Below are 27,141 nucleotides of genomic sequence, written 5' to 3'. Positions count from 1 at the left end.
GGAGGGTCTGTGCGATTTTATTCAACTGCAGGCAATCACAGCATTTTTTGGAAGGATGCACTTGAAAATGGCAATCTTCTACCAATGCATTCAGAGAGACAGAGAAAACCTCTTTTAGGTACAAAAGAAAAGATTAATTGACAATTTTTATGGTACAATAAAGTTGTTCCTGGCTCTGAGAAGGTTGGGACAAGATGCTTGGCATTGTTTCACAGGAATCTTCTCAGCAAAACCACTTCCACTTCTTTTAGGTCTTTTGTTAGGAGCAAAGTTATTACACTGAATCATATTATTCTGTTTGCCAGTCAGAAAAATTATGATTCAATGCTTTGAACTTCTTTGCTTGTAAGTTATTCTTGTGTTTACTTTGATAGCTGCCTTCTAGATAAATGGATAAATGAGAGGGGGAAGAAGCCTGTCAGTAAACATGTGTTATTGCTGTGATTAACTCTGGGAATCATATACATTTTTCATGGTGTTCTTCTCCTGAGTTCTCAACCATATAAACACCCATCTTTTTCAAATATGCTTTTAGGGTAAGCTGATAAATAGTACTTCATTCTAAAGTGATCGAGAAAGCTTGCATGAGACAGGAGGAAAAACTGATGGTAAAAGAAAAAGAAAGGGCATTTGTGTTTGGAATTAGGTTGAAGTTTATTTTATCATAAGACTGCCATTCATTGGAGATGGTTTATCATCCATAATGATAAACAGATTTCCCTAATGAGAGATTGTGCTACAATTCAAAGATGCTAAAATGACATGGACAATAGGTTCTGAAATACTTCTTGTTGTGGTTCTTTAGGTACCTTCAGGATGTCGTCTTGTGAGCAACTTTCATCACAAGCATGGCAAAACAGAAACTAAGTGTTCAAAAAAGAAGCTTTATATGAAAGATTTTCCAAGCCACCCACACTTGCAATAAAGGATAATAGTGTAGGAAATGATCGGGCTGAGTCTAAGGGAGGAATCAAATTTGTCATTAGTCATGACTCTCTTCACACACACAAGAGATCTAAGTCCAGCCCACCTTGAATTCATTTTTCTCTTATCTACAGCTAATTTTACTTTGCCATTAGTAGTTCAGATTCTTTTACAGAGTTTAAGCTTGCTTAAGCTCGCACTAAATCTTTTGAACTATCTGGATCTCCTTATTTTCCTCATGCTTGACATGTAATATGCACGGTCTATTTCCTTCAGATTTCAGATGTTGCTATATTCTTGTTTCATATATAAGCAAATCCAGGTCTTGTTTGGAAGAAAGCTCTTTGGATTTCAGTTGAAATAGTATAAGAACAAAATGAAAGAAAAGGAAAGACAAATGCTGCCATTTGAGATTAAACTTTTGAAGTCTTTATTTTCTTTGTGGATAGTTATTTAAGAGATTGTTATGGCCATCCAACTTAAATACTGTGACTCTGGGTGGCTTGCCATTTTATTTGTATTTGTCAAATTTGGATACCTTTAGATCTTACTCCAGAGTGACTGGGCTATGTACAATTAGATTATAAAAACCTTATAAAACTTATAAAACTGTGATACATCAATAAAGGAGTCAGATAAGAACAGAAATGAAAATTTTAAAATTTTAAAGGTGGGGAAGGGCTACAGAGATGCCAACTAGAATCTCTTCCTGGACCCCACCTATGGAAATTCTTTAACTGACAGGATCTATAACATACTTTCTCTACTAGATCAGATCAGATGGGAAAATAGATGGTTCTTATAATCACCTGACCCCATGCCATTTAGGGTTTTAAAGGTAATAATTAACACCTTGCATTGGAGCCAGAAGCAAACTGGTAATTTCAGTTTTTCCAATAGGTTTTTTTTTGGTTTGTTGTTTTTTGCAATTATAGCTCCATCTCATTCTTCAGTGCATGAGCATTTCAGAGGTACAAAGTTCTGTTTGGGGTTTAAAAATGGCTAAAAGGAGAATGATGATGATAATGATGATGGACAAGATGATCATGAACATTATGAACATGATCATGCTTTATTTTTTTGGGGGGGAGGGGAATGAAAGCATTGCTTCATTTCTATTTTAGGAGGGGGCTGTATTTAAAAAGATGAGGTCTGGCCTGTTATTGCAGCTTGCAAGCTTTGAGTTGTCCAACCTCTATTTGGGCATCCTAACCAGAAAAGTAGGAGAAAAAGTTATAACAAAGGGCAGTGGAAAAAGTTTTCAATAAATACTCTATGTGATTAGAAAGCAGGAGACTCCAATTTTCCCAGCTGTGTGAACGATACCTGTATATTGTGTATATGTGTATATTCATGCACATACCTGGATTGCAAAAGTGTCACTAAGTCTTGGATGGGAGAAGAGTTATAGCCATAGCCCTATCTAACATATGTTATAGTGTGACTTCCCAGCAAGGTTCAGGAGCTTGAGGACAGAGAGAGTAGGGCAGCAGGCATCTTGTCTCCCTTCCATGGTCCAAATCTTTTAGCAATGAAGAAGGCTTCTGTATATAGATCTTTTTACTGTACAGAGCCCTTTAATTCACTTTGCTAATGTTCTTTGCATCATCCTTCTTGGCTTTGATTGCTGTGATAACTCTCCCATGTGGTCTTGGCACTGTACTTGCTGTAATTGCTGTGAATCCATAGAGACTCGATAATGGGCTATTGATGTTCATTGTGTTCTAATTCTCTCCTCACCACCTTTACATTTCCTGTCACCCATTGGCAGATAATCCTCAAGTGACCTTTTAGAGAAGTGCATCCATAGAAACAACTTGATAAGCAGAAGCTCCAGAAGTGCATCTAGAATTAGTAACTACTCCAGGTTGCTCTGATCACTTTGCAATGTGTCACTTCACATCCCTTAAAGAGACTGATTTGAGAAGTAAATGGAGTTGGAGCAGGTGAAACTTTAAGTAATTGCAAATTATTAGGACACTTCATGTTGTAAGGACTCTTCAAATGATTTTAAATTTCTCTGCACTAATTGTGATCAATGCTGTATTCATTTCTAATACCTCTTCAGATTGACAGCCTTGTTGTATTTTAGAGGCTGACATACAGAGCCAAAGTTTATTTAAATAAATTTTCTTTTAAAAAATATTACCCATTTATCTGCAAGATAAATAAAAATCCTAGGACATCACTTTTTATTATTTTGACTAACACAGTATTTTTCTACAAAACTGTATGCTCAAATTTATACCAACACTAAGTAGTAACAAGGGAAACTATCACTTACTTAGTATGTAGGTAAGGAAACTTACCAAATTTATTATATTTTTGCCTAAGTTAAAAGTATAAGAAAATATAAATATTTTCTCTTTGTGTATTAGATATTTTGCTAGACACAGAGTTGATAAGGTGGCTGAATGCTCTTTATCACCCATTATTTTCTAGTCTACTGGAAACACGTTTCCTAAGAAATACATTAATGTTAGATTCTGAATATGATCATTTTAGATGTTCATCCATCAAGATTAACGTACATAGGGAAAACCTAGTGATGTATACCTCTTTAAAGTATGCAGGTGGAGATTTAGTAATACTCTGAGCAGGCCAACACCCACTTCCTGGGTGGGGATGACATTGTACTCCTTCCATTGCCAGTCCATGGCAAATGCACCCTGTGCCTATACACTTTTCTGTTTCAGTTCAAAACTGCTGTTTTCTGACTCGAGGCATCTTAAGTCCTACAAGTAGATGATATCCAGTGTGCCATGCTAAACTAGTGACAGCCCCAGCTTTGATTGGCTGCAGTGCCTAGCATGCCTCTTCCCATCCAGTGATGAGTTACTGTGCTATACAGTCATTTCATCCAGAGCCATGAAGCTGTTAAGATTGTTTTGTTTTGTTTTATTTTGTTCTGTTCTGTATACTGATTGACAAGTGCTATATTTTAATAGTCTAACAGTAGATCCAAATCTGTTAAGTCAATGAACTTTCCTCAGTCCACCATTCAATCTTTGCCTCTCTTTTGGTTTTGGTTTCCCTTTTGGTTTCCATCCAGGCTGAGTAAAATATGTTACTCTACCTTTCCCAACTCTGTCCCAACTCTATTTTGTTGTGCCTTTAAATGTCATTGTAGGGTTGCTGTTACTTTTGTATTAGGAGTCTGAACTACCAGTTCTTCTTTGCTGTAAAGTTTCTCTGAGCACATAGAAGAACATGAGAAAAGGGAAGGAAGGAAGGAAGGAAGGAAGGAAGGAAGGAAGGAAGGAAGGAAGGAAGGAAGGAAGGAAGGAAGGAAGGAAGGAAGGAATAATGCTAGTGCAAACATCTGCAAAAGCAAAGGAAAAAAAACAGAAATTAATTAGAATGGGGTGGAAAAAGGCAGGCACTGGTTGCCCTGCCCATACAAGATCCAGCTAATTAGACCTGCCTTTCTTACATGGGTGTTAAGGGCAAGAAGTGGGGAGTAGACAGTCAAATATGTGGAGGTCACAATTCAGATTGGGCACCAGTTGACCTCTTTGCCAATCCATGGCATGATGCACTGAAATATTTGAAGTTGGCTTAAGAAGCATCCAGGTGCATCAGGGATCTCCATAGAATCACTGTATTATACACCCCATTTGCCACTGCAAGAATGAATGGACATTGTGTGCAGTTTTTATTTTATGTCATGTCATATATAGGAAAGACCTTAGAAAAATGGGCAAAGAGATGCTGCTAGGGAATGGCCACATAAGAGAAGGCATAGTCCACAGCTGGATAATAGGTGAGATGAAAGGGTCAGAAAGTTTTCCTAGTTTCTTGGGCTGCAAAGGAGACTGTGCGAGATTTATACTTCCAGACTTTCAAGATTCTGGTAATGTAGTCTTCTAACAAAGTGAAGTTAACTTATCTGGTCAGGTTTTCTATCTGGTTTACTTGGTAAGGCTGACAGTATAGGTATGAACCTATTGTTTGTCAGAAGCAGTACTTACCCTGCATTGAACCATTCTTCTCTTTGGGGGAAGCCTTTATATTTTATTCACATATTCACTCCACTGCTTTTTAGTGTCCCTAGTAAAGGATATGCTAGCCCTTTGTGTGATTCCTTCTGGACCTTTTACTATTTTCATAGCATTCCTTTACAGGTATCAATTTCCTTCTTTGCTACAGCAGGAACCATAACTGAAAAACTTTTTACAGAAAGCTATTCTCTAAATGGGGTAGATCTATACTAATGGTTTTTTTTAGTTTTCTTCTGATTGAAGCCTTATAGCACTAAATAACATCTCCCTATTGACCAATTATCATTTTCTTCATGACTACAATCTCCAAATTTGCTTCTTAAATGCATGCAACAGAACATGGTGAAAAATCTATAGTCTCATTACCCAACTATTCATTTCTAACATTAGACTCAGTATTGAAAAAAACATTTATACTTATATACATATGTAGACAGATACTATATCCTTTTGGAGAAAGCAAAGTAGTAGGGAAAAGAATTTAAAGACAGGAGGTAAGATAAAAAGAAATCTAAATAAATCTAAAATGTTTTATACTATCACATTTTTACTTATTTATTTTGTTTGTATCCCACGTTCATTATTTTTATAAGTCAAAGTGGCAAACTTAGCGATAGCACTTAGACTTATATACTGCTTCACAGTGCTTCACAGCCCTCTCTAAGCAGTTTACAGAGTCAGCATATTGCCCCCCAAAATCTGGGACCTTGTTTTATCAACCTTGGAATGACAGAAGGCTGAATCAACCTTGAGCCTGGTGATATTTGAACTGCCAAATTGCAGGCTGTTGGCAGTCAGCAGAAGTAGCCTACAGCAGGGGTCCCCAACCACCGGTCCCCGGACCGGTACTGGTCCGTGGAACAATTTCTATCGGGCCGCCGGTTTGCTGGGCGCTGCCATCTTGTTTTGATGAAAAAGTGCTTCCAGTGAGCTTTTCCGGGTAGAAAGAGGTGTTTGGGTGCTGAAAGAATCCTCGCGCCTTAGTTTCATTGAGGGGGGGCAGCTTCGAACAAAACTAAGGCATGAGGATTCTTTCAGCACGCATGGCAAGGCGAGCCGAGCGACCGTCCCAAAGCCGTCACGAAGCCCATCGACACAGGTACAAAGGAGGAGTTGAAGGTGGCGGGGAGAAGCGGAGGACGGTTGGCTGGCCGGTCGCTCAGCTTGCCTTGCCATGCGTGCTGATGCCGGTACCGGGCCGCGGATGATTTTGTGATGCCGGTACTGGGCCGTGGCACAAAAAAGGTTGGGGACCACTGGCCTACAGGACTTCATTTTAACCACTACACCACCACGGGTCTACCAAATATTCCTTCCTTCTCTTATTTTTTCCACAACAACCTTGGGAGGTGGTTGGGCTGAGAGAGAGCAGCTGACCCAAAGTCACCTAACCAGTTTTCATGCCTAGTGCAACACTAGAATTCACAGACTCCTGGTATCTAGCCTTTTGCCTTAATCACCAGACCAAACTAGCTCTATACTCACTATATCTTTCCATAAGTTTCTATCCTTGCAAACCTTCATAATTTCTATCATGGCCATACACCAATTTCTAAATTGTGAGAATGTAGTTTATGTGATATCATCATAATCTATAATAATAATGTTGAATTATTGTTTCTTCTGGTAGCTAAAGAAAGTGTGACACTTGAGTTTACACAGAGCTTGCAAGATGCCAGAATATTATTTTGTCATTTGAAAGTATTCAGTTTTAAATTTATTTTTTAAGAATTATATAATACAAATGTGTGAACACCCTGAATATAATCTTTTTTAGGTTAAATGCTAATATTAATATTCTTAAATGCTAATATTAAATATTCTATTCTTTATTAAATAGCTACTAGCATTGTGTTCATATAATAGTAACAAAGCTTCTCATGGATTCATTCCATTTATATTTCAAACAAAAGCAAATAGCATGATTGCATTTCTTTAGCCTCATTCATTGCAGCACTATTAAGTTCCTTTCCTCTCCTCTCTTCTTCTCTTCTCTCCTTATAGATTAATATTGCTCAGTCTTCATATCTCAGTTGCTGTCATTCATAAAAATATAAAATCCATGTGTGATCTCTGTTGGGTCCATATGTTTGACTTCAAGATACTGACAGCCCATAAGGTCAATAGACAGATGGCTAATGTGCTGAAAATTGACAGAGCATAAATTCAACAGTGATATCCATCATTCAAGCTGACAGGCAAAATAATTATTAACTTTTAAAGTCCAAGCAATAACACCCCTCTCTTTTATGCTGGCTATAGCATTCTTTCTCCAGAAGGTTCAGTGAGAATCTGAAAATAAATTCAGTGGAAAAAATCTGTTGTTGTGGCTGTTTTGTGGTCGTTGTTGGTACTGATAATAATTTTGAAACCTGGCAATAAGAAACTGTGAATCTTGGCTGTTCAGGACTCAGGAAAAAAACTTTCTCTTTATACAGAATTTCCACTGAAAGGAAATGCCATTTGATCTGGAGTGCTTAATATTATGGTAATTACATTACTATAAGATACAGCCTTTGCCTATTCCCATGCACCTTTAGATGAAAGTTTCTCAATCTTGGCACCTTTAAGATGTGTGGACTTATATTGGCTGGGAAATTCTTGGAGTTGAAGTCCACGTGTTTTAAAGTTGTTACAATTGAAAACACTGATCTAAAATGCCCATTGTCCACTTTTGGAAGGTATGTTCATAAATGTTATATTTCCTAGCTGCCCTGCTTCTAGACATCTAATTCAAATGATGTGAATATAGCCCAGTCTACCAAAACATAGCTATAAAAGTCAGACTAGAGATACAAATTATAATAGGCAAGAAAGTGGTAAGAGAATACCTGTTCACTCTAGGTGAGTTCAAATCACTAGGACTTGATGGATTACATCCCAGAATTCTAAAAGAGCTGGCAGACATGATCTTGGAACCATTGAACCATATCTTCCAAAGATCCTGGAGAACCAGAACACTACCAGAGGATTGGAAAAGAGCTGATTCCATCTTCAAAAAAAGCGGGGAGGGGGACAAATTCAGAAAACTACAGATTAATCAACCTGACATCAATAACTGGGAAAATCCTGGAAAAGATAATCAAGCAACAGATCTGCAAACACCTAGAAGCAAACAAAGTTATAACAAAACTCAACATGGGTTTGTCAAAAACAGAACATGCCAAATAAATCTTATTTAATTATTTGACAAAGTGACTAAATTAGTGGACCAGCAAAATGCAGTAGACATAGTATACTTGGATTTCATTAAGGTATTTGACAAAGTAGACCATAACCTACTTCTTGATAAGCTAGAAAAATGTGGGATACACAGCATCACCACCAGATAGATTCGTAACTGGTTGATAAATCACACTCAGCATGTGGTCCTTAATGAAACTACATTTATGTAGAGGGAAGTAAGCAGTGAGGTACCCCAAAGTCCCATTTTAGGCATAGAACTTTTCACTATCTTCATCAATGATTTAGATGAGGAAATAGTAGGAGAACTCATCAAATTTGCAGGTGACACTAACCTTACAGTAATAGCCAATGCCCCAGATGATAGGCTCAAAATCCAAATGGATCTCAACAGACTTGAATATTCATTCCTATCCAACAAAATGAAATTCAACATAGAGAAAAATAAGGTCTTACACTTAGATAAGAAAAAAACAAAAGTATAGGTACAAATTGTGTGGAACCTGACTCAATAACAGTAATTGTGAGAGGTATCTTGGAGTCCTAGAGGACAATTATCTAAATATGAGCCAGTAGTATGCTGCAGCAGCCGCCAAAAGAGTCACTGCAATCCTAAGTTGCATTGCAGAGGGATAGAATCATGACCAAGTACTAGTACTGCTCTACAAAGCTTTAGTAAGACCATATCTGGAATACTGCATCCAATTTTGGTCACACATCATAAAAATAGAAGTTATGACTTTGGAAAGAGTGCAGAGAAGAGCAACAAAGGTGATTATGGACCTGGGTGCTAAAACATATGAAGAAAGATTGAAGGAATTGGGCATAGTTAGTCTAGTGAAAAGAACTAGATGTGACACAATAGCAGTGTTCCAATATTTGAGGAGCTGCCACAAAAAAGAGGGGGCCGATCTATTTTCCAAAGCAGCAGAAAGCAAGACAAGAAACAATGGATGGAAGCTAATCAAGGAGAAATCCAACCTAGAACTAAGGAGAACTTTCCTGACAATGAGAGCAATCACCAGTGGAACAGCTTGCTTTCAGAAGTTGTGGCTGCTCCATTAATGGAGAGACCGGAAAGTCATTGTCCACTCTCTTAAGAACGGACTGGAGAATCACTTGTCAGAAATGGTATCAGGTCTCTTGTGTGAGCAGAGGGTTGGAGTAAAACAGGGGTATCAAACTGGTGGCCCATGGGCTGGATGCATCACATGCAAGCCATGCCCACCCCAGCTCTGCAAATGGGCAAAACATTGTGAATTGTCATGTGGCAGCAACATAAAGCAGTGAGTTTGACATCCGTGAAGTAGAAGATCTCCAAGGTCCCTTCCAACTCTGTTATTCTGAATGATCTGATTCATACAACACCCTCATTCAAAATCAACCAACCTACATTTTGGCTTGGTTTATGCACCAAGATGTATTGCTTTGTATATTGTAACAAAAGGTACAACATATTCAACCAATAGTAATATATTCAATATTTTGATGATGTTAGCATAATGTACACATTTAACCATAGAGGGATATTTTGATACTTATAGTAAATGGATTTTTCTCATCAAGTAAACAAATTGAACTAGTTCTAAAGTCACACTACTGTACCAAGAATTAAACAAATACTATAGCCATTACTAGCCAGGTCTGCAAATCTGCTTGGAAGATTGGAAAACCAAATGTGTTGGTTTCTCAGTGTTTTTTCTATCAGGCTAGGTCTAGATTCCTTTGCTCCAAGGGTAAGATTTATGCAAATTGTTTTTGTATCCTGCATCAGGAGGAAAATGGAACTTGTAAAACATGACAGCAGGAGGAAAAAAAACATCCACCAGTTTCAGTAGCAGGAGGTTCAATTCAATTTTCAGGCATATTTTCAGTCATGTTTAGTAATGCCTCTGTATCCTTCCTTTTCACAAACCTGAAGTAAAAAAATATCCTGAATGGCAGACCAGCCAAGGAATGTTCCAGAAAAAGGAGGAAAAACTAAACCTCTCTCTTTTTTTCCCTCCTCCCTCCCCCTCTCTCTCTCCCCTCCCTCTCTCCCTTTCTCTCTTTCTCCATACATACATTGTTTTTAGTCTATCTGATCTTACAATGCCACTGAAAAATATTGTTTGTTTTACTATTCATCTTATTTTTCATATTTCAATAATACTGGATATTCTTATAAATGGTAGATTATTAATTATTATTAAAGTGGCTTAAAATATTCTGGTATCTTCCACCCCCTTAATAAGTATGAAGTATGAAATAATTTATTTGTGGGACAATTCCATAGGATATGAAAGAACATAATTATTAGCTCTGAGAGTCCATTGAATATGCGCCTGCATGATTCTCATATTGCTTTGGAAATCACGAGGGCATTACATTGTACAGCTACCTTATTAAATTGCTCTTGAAAGACTAACGGGTGGCAGGAGGCTTTAATTACAAACTCAACATGAATTTGATGTGATGCACATGCTCCTCCTAATCACAAACCTGCAAAGCACTTTAAATTTAATTTTAATCATGGGACTGGTTCAGTATAAGTCAATGGGACTACTCTAACATTACAGATTGTTCAGAGGTATTTCTTACATAAATGTTCATTTGAAGAGTTCTCCCATAAGTCACTTGAGTGGCAAAGAAATCATAATGCAGGAAAGATTTATACCTGAATCAGTTTGAAAGTAGAATACAGATAAACTGAAAATTCAAGCTATTTATTAAATGACAAGGACCAAATGCCTTCTCTCTCTATTTGTCCAGTGTCCTCTAAAGTGGACAAAGTTAAGACACTGTCAATAACAACATAACTCATGAATCTCATGTCTGAAATGTCCTGTATTCATGTTCTGACTTTCATGAATTGAAAAGACTCTTTGGAAAAGCTACTGTAGTAAACAGAGCAATTTCATTATCAAAGGTTCAGACATATAAGAAAACTTTAATCTATTACTCTACATAGTGACAAGAGAGAAAAAGGGGGAAGGAAGGGAGAGGGGAGGGAGAGGAAGAGGGGAGGGAAAGAGAGAGGGCGGGGTGAGAGACTCAGTTTGCTTATCATTGAGCTGTAATCATTGCCCACATTATTTTAATTTTTTTAGATATATTTTTCCATTGCCCACATTATTGTTGGCAGAGAAATATTCAGCACCAATTCAGGCCCCAAATAACCTTTTTGTGAATAGACAATCTGCTACCCCTCCCGCCCAAGTATATTAGGACTTGCAGGAGCCCAAAGAATGAGAATTTGGCTTCCTGGGAAGCCTTATGGCACTTACCCGCCAGAGGGAGGGCTCATTGGTCCAACTGCCAGCATTCTCTTCAATCCTGTCCCTCAAAAGATTCTTGGCATCCAAGGTCAATGTAGGGCTAGATCAGCATGTCTCGGTCTCCAATGTTTTCCCTTGCCAAAGACCAAAATGGATATTTCCAACCTACAGGGAGGAAGGTAGCATGGCCCAATTTACAGGTGCCCTCTAGTCTAAGATATTTCAGCCTTGTTCCTGAGATAATGGTGAAAGTGGGTCTGTAACATCCCTCTTTTTCAAATATACAGGGCAAAAAAGCTCTTCAAAACCCTCTCCTACTTCTACAAAATCCAACTATCATAGAATATGGTTTGGCAGGGCTGTCTGTGCCAGGGCCAGCAGTGTGGGATCCTGCCAGTCTAGGTGCCCACATGACTTCCTCTTTAAGAAGACCTCACTCTTAGACCCACCAACCAGCAGTGATTAAAACCTGGTGAGAACACTCAAAAGGTTTGGATTTAGATGTTGGAGAAAACAACTGTGTGGGATTATACTCTTTTGCTTATGTGTTTGCATACCAATCTTAATAGAACTCATAAAAGAAATCATAAAACTGGGAAAATATATTTTTCTTCTCTATTTGCTTTTCAATTCTTCCTTTGTTCCTTACTTATAGATACACATAATAAATGTTTGAACTCCCCACATCCTAAGGCTGTCTCCATATATGGTTATATTTAGCAACTTGTCCCGATTTACCTTTTTGGCACCTTTCCCCCCTGTTATTTAATTTCAATTTCTCTGGATTGCATATAGATGCTTTTCTTCCCATGCTACAAGCCTGTGAGCACAGTGATATGAACGGCAACAAGCTACTGCAACGGGCTTATTTGTCTATTTGAGTCGTTTTAGGCTTTTCTCATGAACTAGAATATTGTCCAAACTTTATTGTTTTGTAGTCTTGATATCTTGTACAGAACTGACAAATTAGACACAAGATCATATATGCAAGAAAAGTGTACATCATCAAATTAATAATAGAACCTAACAGGAGCTTAATGAAACATTAGTGAATATATTTAAAAGCTACTTTTATTGCAGCCCTGTGGACCCAGCCTTCTGGGAAGGGACAATGCCAGAATGTTTATAATGAGTAAGAAAAAAAGCTGTTACCCCGACATTGGTGATCCAGATTTGCCACCTGGAGTACCCCAAAGTAAGAAACACTTTGTAAGATTTTTATTAACGGCTACATTACCAATCTCAGGATCGGAATGATTTTTATTTGAATAAATCATGGTGCTATTGATTGAATGAATGTGTGAATAAATGTTTTTCATAGGAAGTTGTTTCAAGAATTAATGGGTAGCATTCTTGACTAATGAAGTTTCTTGAAAGTGATGGATTCTTTAAATTAATTATCATGGCTGCCTAATTGATTGTAAAGGCACTTCTTGTGAGTAACTTAAATTGAAACACTATCCAATTATTATTATTTACACAGCTTGTTTGATCGCTTATCTCATCAAAGCGAATTTTCGCAGCTCACAACAAAGCAACCCAGTGATAATACGTTAAAAACCAATATACAAACATATAAAAGACATCCATAATCAATTTAAAACAAAATAATATGACCAGCAACAGAATCTATTCTTACATCAGCTTACTATTGCCAGACTCCCAAGAGCTGCAGCAAAGCATGTCTTCAAAGCTTTCCCAAAGGCTGGGAGGGTTAAGGCCAACCTATGATCCAGGTAGATGATGATGCACAGGGTGGGCACCACAACAGAAAAGACTGTCTTCCTTGGCCCCACCAGATAGCAATAGTAGATAACAGATAATCAGAGTTGGAAGGTTCCTTGTAGTTATCTAGTCCAACCTCCCACCAAGCAGGAGACCCTACACCATTTCTGACAAATGGCATTCCAATCCCTTCTTGAAAGTCTCAAGTGATGATGCTCCACAACTTCTGAGGGCAAGCTGTTCCATTGGTTGATTGTTCTCACTGCCAGAAAGTTTCTCCTTATTTCCAGGTTAAATCTCTCCTTGCTCAGTTTACATCCATTATTCCTTATCTGGCCTACAGGCTCTTTAGAAAATAGCTTGACCCCTTCCTCTCTGTGGCAGCCCCTCAAATATTGGAAGACTGCTATCATGTCTCCCCTGGTCCTTTTCTTCACTAGACTAGCCAAGCCCAGTTCCTGTAACTGTTCTTCATATGCCTTAGTCTCCAGCCCCCTAATCATCCTGATTGCTCTTCTCTGTACTTCTCAACATCTCTTTTATAGTGTGGTGACCAAAACTGGATGCAGTACTCTAGATGTGGTCTTACTAAGGCTTTATAGAGTGGTATTAGTACCTCACTTGATCTTGATTGTATCCCTCTGTTAATGCAACGTAGGATTGCATTAGCTTTTTTGGCAGCTGCTGCACACTGCTGGCTCATATTTAACTGATTGTCCACTAAAACTCCAAGAGCCCTCTCACAGTTACTGCCATTGAGCCTGGTTTCACCCATATGTGTACATTTGGTTTTTCTAGCCTAAGTGTAGGACTTTACTTTTCTCTACATTGAATTTCATTTTGTTAGATATGGCCTAGTGTTCTAGTGTGTCAAGATCCATCTGATAGCATTTAGTCTTATATGCAGCTTCACCGCACTTTACAGCCCTCTCTAAGTGGTTTACAGAGTCAGTGTATTGCCCCAACAATCTGAGTCCTCATTTCACTGAGCTCAGAAGGATAGAAGGCTGAGTCAACCTTGAGCCAGTGAGAATCAAACTGCCAAACTGCTGGCATCCAGCAGTCAGCAGAAATAGCCTGTAGTACTGCATTCTAATCACTGTACTACCACTACTCTACAGAACATGACATTCTTCTGTAGATAGAACTCATAGCATGCCTTTCCCAGCTAGTTGAACATAAAGGGGTGTACCCACAGGGAGATGATCCCTCATATAATCCAGTCTCATACCATAAAACTAGGATCTTGAATTGAATCAGGAAGAATATTGGAAATCAATATAGCTCACGAAGCAGAAGTGTAACATGCACTGAGAAAGAAATGCTCATAGTTGCCCATGCTGCCCTATTTTGCACCAGATGCAGCTTCCAAATACACTGCAAGGGCACATTACAATAATCCATATCAGAGGTGACCATAGTATGAGTGTCTGTGAGCATAATCTCCAGGTCCTGGGAGGTAAGCAATTATAACTCCTTATAATTATTCTCCAAAGTTGCATAACAATAATATCTTAAACAATTCAACAGATGGCACATTGAAATTAACTTTTTGCAATTATAGTGTCCCTTTTATCATGAGTATTTTTAATCATTCCTTTCAGCAGTGTAAAGAGGCTTGTCCTTCATAATCATTATGTACAAATCAGCATATAGCTCAAAAGATGTACTCACAAAAAGACTCAGTTTTACAGGATTCCTACTGTAATCTCATAACACATACTGTGAACACAGGAAATACTTTATTCATTTGTCATGTTATTTTTGTACATAAGAAAAAAGGAAAGACTGAATCATAGTCTGATTTCTGCTCCATAAGGCTTAAGTTGCCCATAAGATCTGGTTTGAGCTCCAAATCCTTCTTCTTGTAACACCATCCAAAATATGGTCTACTTTCTAGTGCTGACAGAATCAAATATTTTTTTTAAAAAAAATCCAAAACTGTGAATCTACCATCTTTGTGCAAGTGGACTACCATCTGGCCTAGTCCTCAAAATCAAAGAAGGGAAAAAAGGAAAAAGTTCCTTGAAATAAAGGTTAGGTGGCAAACCTAAGTTACAAGTTCAGCCTCACTGAGATCAATGGAAAATGCAGGTGACAAATGCATACAGTTTGACTTGGTTTAATACTAGTGTTAATCAAAACCTAACTTGCAATTTCTAAAGCATTTCCTCCAGAGGAGTCTGTTTTTTACCTTATTGGTGTCTGTTTTTTTAAAATATCTTAGTAAGCTATTTAAGCTTACAAGTTGCACTAGACTTATGATTGGTCAATTAGAGACCATTCAAAGCTAAGCCAGAGCCAACCTGCTAAAAAAGATACCTACAACCGAGATCTGAAATTCTGATGAGTGCCCCCTCTAAAGTTACATGACTGGATTTGAGGTGGTCAGCAACTGGCCCTCACTTATAGCTGTTTGCAGCATCCCACATCATGTGACTGTGATTTATGTTTTTTCCCCAAACCAGTGCTTACTTCTGATTTTCAGCAAAAAAAGGCCCCATAGAGAACAATGGGTTTGCTTAACAACCATTGAAAGCAAATTAAAATTTGGTCAATCACTGGTCAAAATTGGGTCAGTTTACACCACCATATAATGGCCAGGCTCCATTACAGCCATAGTCAAAGACTGCCTGTACTTGATTATTTAAAGGTATTACTAGTGATGTCATTTACCATTCATTTCTGTTATCCTGACTTCTGTCCAATGACTAATGGCAGAGGATCCCTCATGGTTTCCTCCTGTGGGATTTAATTGGATAATGGGAAGACAGGGAGAGGGCAGACTACTGGCAAAAGTTTGTACAATGATTGCATGTCATTTGGCCATTTCACAACTAAATAAATGCAGTAATCAACATTCAGCCAATGAAAACAGTATCAACATTCTCTCCCCAGTTGGAAGTACTTTTAAATTCTCTTTTCACATTGAAAGAAAGCTGCCTCCCATCCCACCTCACCAAAAAGCCCAAGGAACATTTTCAGTATAATAGTCCTTCTCCATATCTAAAATAGGTGGGTTTTTTGAATTACTTGCCTTTGCTTCCTACCAAAGCTTTCCATTTGTTGCATGGGACCTGCATGTTCTCTCTTTTTCTTGATACAATACTACTGATGCGAATGATCAAATATTGACCTTTATTTTTCTTTTTGTGCCAAGGAAGAGTCTGTTGATTTGTGTTACCAGTTTAACAGATGGAGAAAATTAGGAGATATTAATGATAGAGACAGAGATATTGCAGCAAAACTAAAACAGTAGATTTTTTTTATAAGAATCATCTTCTCTTTTTTTCCAAAAGATATTTTATCTACTGTATATTTATAATGAAAAAAGTTTCCAAGATTTATTTTAGTTTCCTCTACTTCCTCCAAGATAGAAGTGTAGATGTCAATCATTTGTTGTGTGCAACCAGGGGTGAATATAGAATTTTCAATTGACAAGAACAATTTCATACATAAGACTTTCTTTCTGCCCACTCCCAGATCAAGTATAAGAATAGAAAAATACTGTAGAACTGTATCAAACTCTATTTCATTGAGGGCTGCATCAGGGTTGTGTTTGACCTTGGGGAGGCCAGGGAGGCATGGCCAGTTTGACATCACTCGTGTTGAAGGCACCTGTGGTCCGAATGCTCTGCCAGTAAAAATGGGTTCCCGAGCTCTGTTTTCAGCCGTGATGGCCTCCTGCAGCACTCTGCCAGCAAAAACTGAGTTCTCCTGAGTTCTGTTTTTGCTTGCAGAGGGCTGCAGGCCAGATCTTCACTGTTTCCAAGGCGGCCCCATGGGCCAAATCTAAGTCCCCCATGGACCAGATCCAGCCCCTGGGGCTTGAGTTTGACACCCTTACTGTAGAGTTTCAGTGATTCCTTTGTAGCTCTTTGACCTCTTTCTTTTTCCTTTTATGAACCTGTAGTCCCTTAATTTGGGAGAGTCAGAGAGAGTGGATGGAGCTGAGCATTTACTGGCCAAATGCCTTTCCTGATGCCTCTGTGGAATTCTCAGCACATTTTTTTTCTTTGTTCAGAGAAAACAAGAGAAACATCTGCCACTACCTAGGATTGAGCCTTCTGACAGGGAGGCGAGCATCTTCACCACTAGGCTACCACATCAGTCATGATGTTCTTTGACTTCCTTATTTGTCTGATAATGTTCAATAGTATGGCTCAAAGTTGTACCCATTTCTATCTTACCCATTTTGAGTTAATGAAATTTCAGGGATTAGAATAAGGCCAAGGAAATCCCCATATAATGAACATTCTATAGCTGTGTGGCAAATAGAACTCCTATGCACCTTAAGGTTCAGTGAGCTTTCTATTTAGAGACAGCAATGCTTTAAATAGAATTTATGTCTTGACTGAAAGATTGTATTACACTTTTGCACGGACATGCAATTTCATACCAACATTAGATGTTTATCTGCTCTACTCTGATGGTTCAGAACATAATTTGATGTACTTTTACTATGTTTCTGGGACCTTTTACTAATTTGAAAAAAGAAAAATTCATTCACACTTCTCTCTTCTACAATGGCACAAATAAGAAAATGGTTGATCTTGCCATGCAAATATTAAGGAAACTATAGAAGAGGGTAATGTTTACATTTGTTCTGTGTGTGAAAAACCATTGTAGAGTGTTTTTATCCTGCGAGGTTCTGAGAAATATCTTTGCCTTGTGTCCCTTCTCTAGGCTAATTTTCTTTCCATTGTTCTGCAGTTTTCAGTACTTATGAATTGGTTTCACTGAGAACTTACAGTGAACAACAGTCTGCCTACATCATAGGACAAGATAGGATATGTTATACAGTTTACTTCTTGTCTCATTTGCAAGTTCCTGGAGGAACCCCATTCAATCTTGATGATTTTTACACCATGCATGTTCAGATCTATCAGTGCATTGCTTTCATTTTATCCTTGGAAATGTCCCTCAATATCTCAATACAGCTGTTCCAGGGATAAAATTGATAATAGAATAGATCCACTGTGAGATTAAAATTCAATTAAGTCTTTTAAAAGTTTCTTTAATGTAAGCTATTGTCATCAGTATTTGAACAGATTCTTCATCAAAAGATAGTACTGGACATATTAGTGAACAATATTAGAAACTATATACTAGGTATCAAGTGAATAAGAAATTTCTGTTATATACTGATAATGGGGAGGTGGACTGGAACTCTGGTCTGTAATGCTAGAGTGAATGTAATTCACAAGTATGCAAGTCTGGCCCTATTTTCATTGATGAAGAGTTGGATAAAGTGCAAGCTCAAAAGATAGATTATGGTATTGCTGTTAATATGCAATTTAAAGAGGCAATTCCACTATCTCTGGAAAGGGTATCTCCATCAGACTTCTCTTACTATTTATCTTCATTCATTCTACCAAGTTGCAGCAAAGGGACAGATGAGAAGTATGGTGATATCACTGTCTCTACTGAAAGACTGTTTTTAATTGAATTCCATCACTTTTGGACAGCTATTGTAGGAATTTTATAAATAAGAAATAGAAATGGTGCTTTTTGTAGGGAGGGCCAGCAACTGGAATAAATAAAATAAAGCAAATTAACCATTTCATTATTTTTAATATACAGTAACTCAGTTCAACTTATCACTGTGAAAAATTGCAGGACACCTTTACAGGAAGGTTGGAAAACATTCCTTGTTGAAAAACACAGTTTTGACTCTGCAAAGGCCCAACAGTGCAGTTGATACAGAACACAAATCCCAATCAGGCAGAGTATTCAATTACTGGGAAAGCAGATGCAAAGTCCTGTGCTAGCCAAAGGGAAAAGCAAAAGCACTTTGGATTGCTGTGTGCTAGGCAGACTCCTGTGGTGCATACTTACATGCTTGCCTAAACAAAGAAGTTTTTGTCTCTATAGCATCCTGAATGCATGCAAATGTACTAGGTTCCCTTCTGGGCAGTAAAATAATTCTCCCAGTTTAGAGGAATTGAAGTCCCACTTTATAAAACATTATTGCAGAGTGTGATCAACTGAGTGACAGTTTTTACCTGAGGCACTGCAGGAAGCAGTATACTGAAGAGGGTTTAAGGAGATGTAGCTCCACACTCAAGGGTGGCATCTTTCTGGATGCATTGTGCTAAATCTAATCCTGATCATGTGATGCTGCAGTTAGCTTCTTCAAAACAAGTTGGCAGAGGATGAATTTGTTTTCTAATTTCACACTGACTCAAAATATGGGTTTGATAATGCAGTTAGGCATTGTTCAAAGTTTGAATCAATAGTCTTCTAATATACTTCCTTTTTTAAGTTCAAGGAAAAACAATCTAATATCCTCCAGATGTTTTGGATTTTGCTTTCCATGCACTCCAGGAAACATGGCCATGGTGACTGATTATGTAGCTAAAACCATCTGAGACACTAGGTTCCTGTTACTATTTTATATAACAATATGTACTTTTTACTTATTTTAAAAAGTGCAAATCCAGACATAATAGAGCCCTCCTATTCATCTGGTTTAGAGGGATCATAAACATTTTTCTCCAAGAGCTATTCTTACAGCATCATTAATTAAGAGGAAACTCAGTTTGATGTAGTGCCTAAGCCACTGCAGAAATTAGGAGACTGTGAGTTTTAGGCCTCCCTTAATCACCCTGCCAGACTTTATTGTGATTTTGGACCAGTCAATTTCTTTCAGCCCAACCAACCTACCTCCAGGCTTGTTGTTGTGGGGAAAACAGGAGTCAGGAAAATCATGTATGCTCACCACTATCATTTGACCAAACAGTTAATCATTTATTATTAACTCTGACTCTGTTGTTATATCCTCAAGCCCCCATTCCTTTAATCTAAAACTATCTACTATTGACCTCACCCTATTCCTAAAAGGTCTGTAAGGGGTGTGCATAAGTACACAATAATGCCTACCATCCCCATCTTATTACCCCCTAATTCCTAAAAATATAAAAAGTAGAAAGAGGTGTAGCAGAATCAGGCTTGTAAGTTTCTATTATATCTAATTTCAATAAAAGTAGTTTTAGTCTTCCTGTTCAATTTCGTGGTCTAGTGTACTCTGACCAAGAGCTGATCCTCTTAATTAAACCACACTATTTTATTGCCAATATCTTTTGTTGATAATGTATTGGAGAAAATGTACTTTTTCTGCCCTGCAAAAAGTTTGTAGATGTATTTTCTAACTTCTGTAATGCTTAAATCAAGATATTTTCAACTTAGCTATATTAGGAATAGGTACATAGATCATTTTATAGAAAAATTTGCATTTTGTTAATGGAGTCACTTTTAATGCAGTTTTCATCTAACCTGCCAGAATTGGAACCTGTCACTGTGAATCCATGAACTATTGATCTGACTGAAAATGTGGCTAGGTGCCTGTTTCTCCTGAATTATGTCCCTATCAAAATAGGAAATCATTTTGTTCCTAAAGAAGCCACTCTTTGTCAGACCAGATAGAATGGAGATATCAAATGATTCCTTTTATGGATCCATTTACTATTACAAAGTATTTAGGAGACCAGGAGGCAGCTCATTCAGTTGTACATTTGCTAGTTATGGATGTTAATTGTAATATTGTTTGAGAGAAACACAGCCATTTCTTTTTTTTTATTTTTGCCTCTTTCAGAAAAAGAATTTGCAGAGAAGAATGTTTGGCATTTTGCTATCACAACAGAAAAGTACTATACTGCACAAGAAATCCTTGGACTAAAATCCCAGCAAAAACAATGGATTAAATTCCCGATATTTCCAGTGATTGAAAACAAAGAATAACAATCTGTTATTACAAATCAAGTCCAACAAGAGAATATTTTAAATGAATGTACCAGTTCTGGAAGGAACAACATGAAGAACAGAATGGAGGCATGGGAAGACAAAGTACTACATGGCCAGTATATTTTAAAAAAATAGCAGGGAAAGGAGATAACAACAAGACCTGGCAATGGCTAAAAGCATGAAAGTTGACGAAAGAGAACAAGGGACTAATTCTGGCTGCACAAGATCGAGTCTTAAGGACAAGTGCATACAAAGCCAGAATTGAGCAACAGAGAGTAAGTGCTGCCTATGCAGAGAAGCTGAAGAAACAGTGGACCACCTGGTAAGCTGATTTACCAGATTGACTACAAACAACTGCACAACAAAGTAGCAACAATGGTGTATTGGAAGATCTGCAAGAAGTATCTTTTGCCTGCAAGCAAAAAATTATGGGATCATAAAATAGAGAAAGTCACAGAAAATGAAGAAGTTAAATTCCTCTGGGACTTTAGAATTCAGACAGACAGGCACTTGCCATATAATACCCTGACTTAACAATTGCCGATAAGAAAGTCAAAAAAAAGTCTGGATCGTTGATGTGGCAGTGCCTGGAGACAGCAGAAGAGAAGAGAAAGAATCAGAGATGATAACAAAATACAAAGACCTACAAATAGAAATAGAACAACTGTGGCAATGGCAAGCAAGGGTAGTACCAATAGTAACAGGTGCCTCGGGTGCAATCACAGAACCACTGGAGCACACTTGAACACCATTGGCATTGACAAATTTGCCACCAGTTGATTACAAAAGGTGGCTTTACTGGGAATAGCTTCAATCCTGCAACAATATCTGTAACACCATCCAACATCCAGATCTGACTATCCCAGGTAAGGACTCAATAGGTAGATAAAAATGCCAAACCCAGTCCCAACATCTGGCTGACTGTGTGATAATAAATAGTAAAATAATAATTAAGGCATGGATCAGGGCTGTGAACATCTGTCTTTAGGAAAAAGTGGATCACAAAAAAGAAAGTGATAGAAAACACAAGCTGTACCCCATTATCTCTATTCATTGTTATGCTAGCTTGAGGTGGGTGGAATTGAAATCTATCAACATCTGGAAAGGCATAGGTTTCCCAGTCTTATACTATAGCAAAAGTCATCAGGTTCAGAAATACACCTCTTTCAGTGGGAGAGAAGAAAAACCATGCATCAACTTCCATCTGTAAACATTAGCTATCTGGCCATGGCTTCCAGAAACTGGTTCAGCTTTCAAGCTTAGAAAACTTGGAAACAGTATATTTGCTCTTTATTGTACAATATCTAAAAGCAATGATGTTGTGATGGTTTGCAGTTATGGATTAAAGCCAGATTTTATCTAAAAGCTGAAGATGGATTGGCAGTAGGACTAGAATTGCCAGTAGGCTCAGCAAGTAAATCTTCACATGACCCATAATGATGTGATTGTTGACCCACATGAGCTACAGCTATTAAAATTGTAATCTAAATATTTATCTCACTTTACTGTTTATCTTTATCTATTCCATGCCTGATTACAGTATTGCTTATATAATACTGTATAAAATAGGCTGTATAAATAAATTCATAAATAACTACAGTTTGAGAAGCAATGAGCTGTGTTAGTAACCTCTCTGCAATGCTATCAACCTACTGCATTTCTTCACTTCACTAGCAGCGGGTGCACAATGGTATATTTGTACATTCATTTCTCTGACTTGTGATATTCACAGAATCAAAGATATACATGTCTTCCCAACTGTGCTTCTCCTCTAAAAAACTGGCAGAGATACATATTCTGTTGATCAACTGTTGTGTTATGCATTTGCTCACTTCTGCAGAAATCAGTTGGATTTAGTCATGGATTCTTCCTCTTTACAAACATTGCTCATCATTCATAGATCTACTGAAGCAAGGCAGCAACTGTGTGCCTTGCTTAGGCTATAAAGCAGCCATTAATTTGGTTTAATATTCCAGGAAAAGAATTATTAAGATGGCTTTTTCTTTGGTATAGAAGTAGTTCAACCGAATTCTTATATACCATAAACTAAGATAGAGAATAGGCATTAAGCTTCTAAATTCCTACAACAAGAAGGAGGCATAATGACTAAAAGATAATAGGAGGGAACAACTCAATGCATTGTGTCTTTATGTTTTCTATTTCACATTGTGCAAGTATATTCAGGAGCAATTCAGCACCAAGGGAAGCCACCTACCTTCATCCCACTACAATTAAAGGACTGAAACCTTTGGAAATGTAAGAACGGAAGAACATACAGAAATGTAAACACAGTCTATGTTAAGAGTAAAATAGGGAGACATATATTGGATCTTTTTAACCTAACATTGATCCAATGTCTTCTAGAGCTTTTCCTTGGCTTTTATTTCCCATGTGAAGACATGCATGTCAATTATGAGCATGACATTAAATGCAATATTCAGTTTGGCATTTTGTGTGTTATTTGTTTACATGTCTCCCACCTGTCCTCCATCCATTGATGACAAAATATGAGCTCTGATATTTAGACAAAGAATATACCACAACTTCTCACAACAGCATATTGAATGCAATGAAACAAATAAAAATGCATTTTATGGAAAGTGCATGCATCTTACAGCCAAACATTTGGCATGCAATATAAAAGGAAATGTCATGCAAAGAAGTCATTTAGGGCTCAAGTCTTGTCTTAACAGAAATAGGCTGAGGGCCTAGTATTAGATGATAGCCAAGAGTTGAACTTTCTTGCCCCTTCCTGGTTTTGAGGAGGCAATGTATGCATTGTCTTATCAAATATAGGGAGATCATAATCTGACAGTTTAAAAATCACAGCTCTCTTTCTTACAGTCCCTGAAATCATGGTACCAAAATATTTCCTTTCATTTAGTGAAAGAGAAGAATTATAAATTGTTCTTTTTTAATACAATTAATTATCTACAACTACAAATAAAAATCAAAGAACAAAATGTGAATACAAAAAATAAAAATCTATCTAAACAAATGTGATTATAAAGAAGAGGAAATATAGATTTTAAAAAAGAAACAGAAGACACATGAATTATTCTATCTTTCTATTACAAGAATTATATTAACAAGAATTATATATGCAGCAGTGTAGCACTGATGAAAATTGTGTAATGAAATGTCTGCAACAAAACAAGAACCTCAGAGAGAACCCCTCAGTTATATCTATATAAATAAAATATAATGTCTACAGCTTAATTTTTAAAGAATAAATAAACTCTCATTCACATAAAATTATATTGTCTGATTTTTTTTTCTGAAAAAGAGTCACCCTTTTTCAAAATGTGCAGCTCAATGTATTATCATAAGATCTTTGCCACCACTTGTAAGGAAAGAAATGGTGAAGTGAAGATAGCTCTGTTAAAACTGGAACCAACACCCACAAGCAGAATGAAGAGCCAGTGAGAAGACTGCTATTTATAATTCCTCTTCAGGCAAGGAGAGGACTTCAAATCACCCACAGGTGCTCCAGCTGTTGCTCCATGCAAGAGGACCACAAGACATCATTCTACATTGGGTTTAGAGCTCTGGGAGATGAAGGAATAAATAGCCAAAGGGTGATTAGAATTCTGATTTTGCAAAGTGAGAAACCGACTAGGAGTCCAGATGGATTTGAAACAAGTTTTTGGAATTAAGTATAAGAATCCTTCCCATGGGAAAATGCTTTTGTGTTGGTTTTTTTTTTTTTTAAGATAGAATTGAACTTTGAAAATTGGACAGAGAAGAAAATAGAAGGAATCAAAGACAACAATTTAAAAAAGAACACTTAAATTTGACTTACTAATGAAGCAAAATACATGGGATGTATTGAAGGTTATTTGTGAACAACTGTGATGGCTTCCCCACATACCAGCTCTGACGATGAGGAAGAAACAACTATGGGGATTTGGACGGGTGGTGGTGGTGCAAAGGAACACCAGGAAGTTGACAAGTCTCCAAGCCAGAAGTGGAGAGGCCAGGCATTAGCGGTGGGCTCACTGGAGGGACAACTGGACAAACATCTAGCTGGAGGGGGGAAAAGGAGAGGTGCAGATGCAGCTGGACAACTCAGAGCCCCCCTCCAAAAGTACAGATTGTAGAAGTTGCACAGCTGCAGCCAGCCAGTGAGGATGAGGTGGAATTGCCTCCTCTACCTGATCCACAAATGCACAGTGTGGAATGGGAGCAGATTCAGTGGAGGTCGGTGAGGCTATTCAGAAGAAGGCAGCCTCACCCTTCCTGATGAGCTTCATCACCAAGCACTTATTTAGTCTGATGAGTGGAGCAGGGGGTTGTTGGAAACAACTGCCCATTATCTTGTTGTGTGCATGCCTTTTCTTTGTGACTTCAGTTTTTGTGGACTGTGCTGCATTTGGACTTTGGATTTTCTCATGGATTTTGGACTCATACTTTGGACTTCAGACTGGAGCTGGATTGTGGACTTTGCAGACTCTTTGCCTTGCCTTTGCTTTTACTTTTGAATTTGGTATCCTTGTGCCTAGAATAAGCAATAGGACTTTGCCCTGAGTATAAGTTGCAATCTGGGGAATTCATATTAAGGGCCTAGACTATCAATAAAGTGCTTAAAATTCTTGGGCATGTTGTATCTGTGGACTGAAACAGGGCAACAATGGACCCAAAAATTAATTTTATGAATGTTTGTCATTATAAATACAATTTGTCAAAAATATGCTATGGATAACGAACAAGTTTTACACGGCAAGACAGCAACTGATTGCAAAGCAAATTTAAAAATGAGAGGTCAAGTTTAATATGGAAAATGATGCTAAAATTGGATATACAAATGTAAATTAATGTCTTAATAATTAAAATGGATATATAAATAATAGACCAATAGGGTGACCTGGATAATCTTCCCATATTCATTTTACAAAAGAGGCTTGCTAAAATTTTGAAGAATTTTGTGAGAAGGCACAAAGAAATGAATAAAAAAATCACATTGTATGATATTATTTGAAGTGAAATAAGATTAAGATTGTTAAAAGTAGAAGAAAGGAATATAAAGTTGGTTTATTTGATCAAGGTTCAAATAGATATGTTGCTATCTTTGGTAATCCTTAATGGATATTTCCTGACATGGACTCAAAAAAATTAAGTTTTAAGGATCTGTTTATAGCCAAGAGATGAAATGTAAGAAGAAGATATATTTTAAGAGATGATAAGTTTCTAAAAATGTTTATACGTATTGTGATGAAGGGAGAAGTCATTTCTCTGTTTTTCTTTTTTTTTTCTTTACTATATTCTTAAGTTTTTTTATTTCCATAGTGCTTGCTATTTTTCTTTTTATTCTTTAATTTTATTTACCTTTTACTAGTTTTTAATCTAATTTTAAAGAGAAAAGTCAAACCTTTGGACCTTTATAAATATATAGCCTCATAACTAATGGTTTTGCTCAAACATCTGCACTTGTTCTCAAATTATAAAAGAGATTTTTCCACAATTCATTTCAAATTTCCAAAATGTGGCTGGGCTAAATATGTATTCTTTCATTTAATTTATATATAACTTTTGCTCCAGGAGCTCAAGATGAAGTACCTAACACCCCAGCTTCATTTTTCTTACAAGAGAGAGGGAGAGACAGGGAGGGAGGGAAGGAAGAAAAGAGAGAGAATGACAAAAAAAAAGAAAACAGACCCAATCAGTGAATGTCTCTGACTAAGGCTAGATCTGAAAATGAATCTTCCCAGATTGTCTGTTTCACTCATACAAAACATGATTTAATACAATGAGCTATAAAAAATACGATAAGAATTCACTCTAATGAAAAATATGCCAAATATCCTAGCGTTCATTAAATTTCATACTCCTAATTTTTGCAATTTGCTTCTTAGTTCCTTCTATTTCTCCAGTAATTTTTGAAGACAAACATGTAAGATCTTCCCAATATGATGGTTAAAATTTAATTCTTTTTCTTGACTTGGAATAAAAACAAAAGTAGAATGGTATTAATTGAAAATTAAGAAAATGCTGTTATCCAAGCTAAATATAGTATTCGTTAGAGCAGCATTGCCATCTAGTGGTCAAAAAAGTAACAACCACCACTCCTGAGCAAGTTGTTTTCACTTGAAGCGGTCAAGCCCTTTATGACCTCAAAGCTATATTAAGACCTACACAGATAGAGACATACAGACACACACAGATACAGATACAGATATACACAAGCACATACAGATAAGCACACAGACACATGCTACATAACACACACCACACATTATACATGGAGTCAGCTAAACTACAAGGAAAATCAGATTAGATGTTTCTTAATATATTTCTTGGCAGAGCATGAT

General features: G+C 37.3%; 1 long non-coding RNA gene across 1 annotated transcript; it reads right to left on the bottom strand.

The window, feature by feature from the left end:
* Positions 1–6,895: 6,895 nt before the first annotated feature.
* LOC148125841 (uncharacterized) lies at positions 6,896–8,518 on the bottom strand. Its single transcript, XR_015743707.1, has 3 exons — positions 8,444–8,518; positions 7,757–7,917; positions 6,896–7,068 (listed from the first exon to the last, which is right to left on the bottom strand). It is a non-coding gene; the product is annotated as an uncharacterized LOC148125841 (long non-coding RNA).
* Positions 8,519–27,141: the final 18,623 nt, after the last annotated feature.

This window comes from Pseudonaja textilis, chromosome 4 (genome assembly GCF_049901715.1).
Source record: "Pseudonaja textilis isolate UNSWEBS1 chromosome 4, rPseTex1.2, whole genome shotgun sequence".
In the NCBI taxonomy this organism is placed as follows: domain Eukaryota; kingdom Metazoa; phylum Chordata; class Lepidosauria; order Squamata; family Elapidae; genus Pseudonaja; species Pseudonaja textilis.
This window is presented reverse-complemented; position numbering and strand designations above follow the sequence as displayed.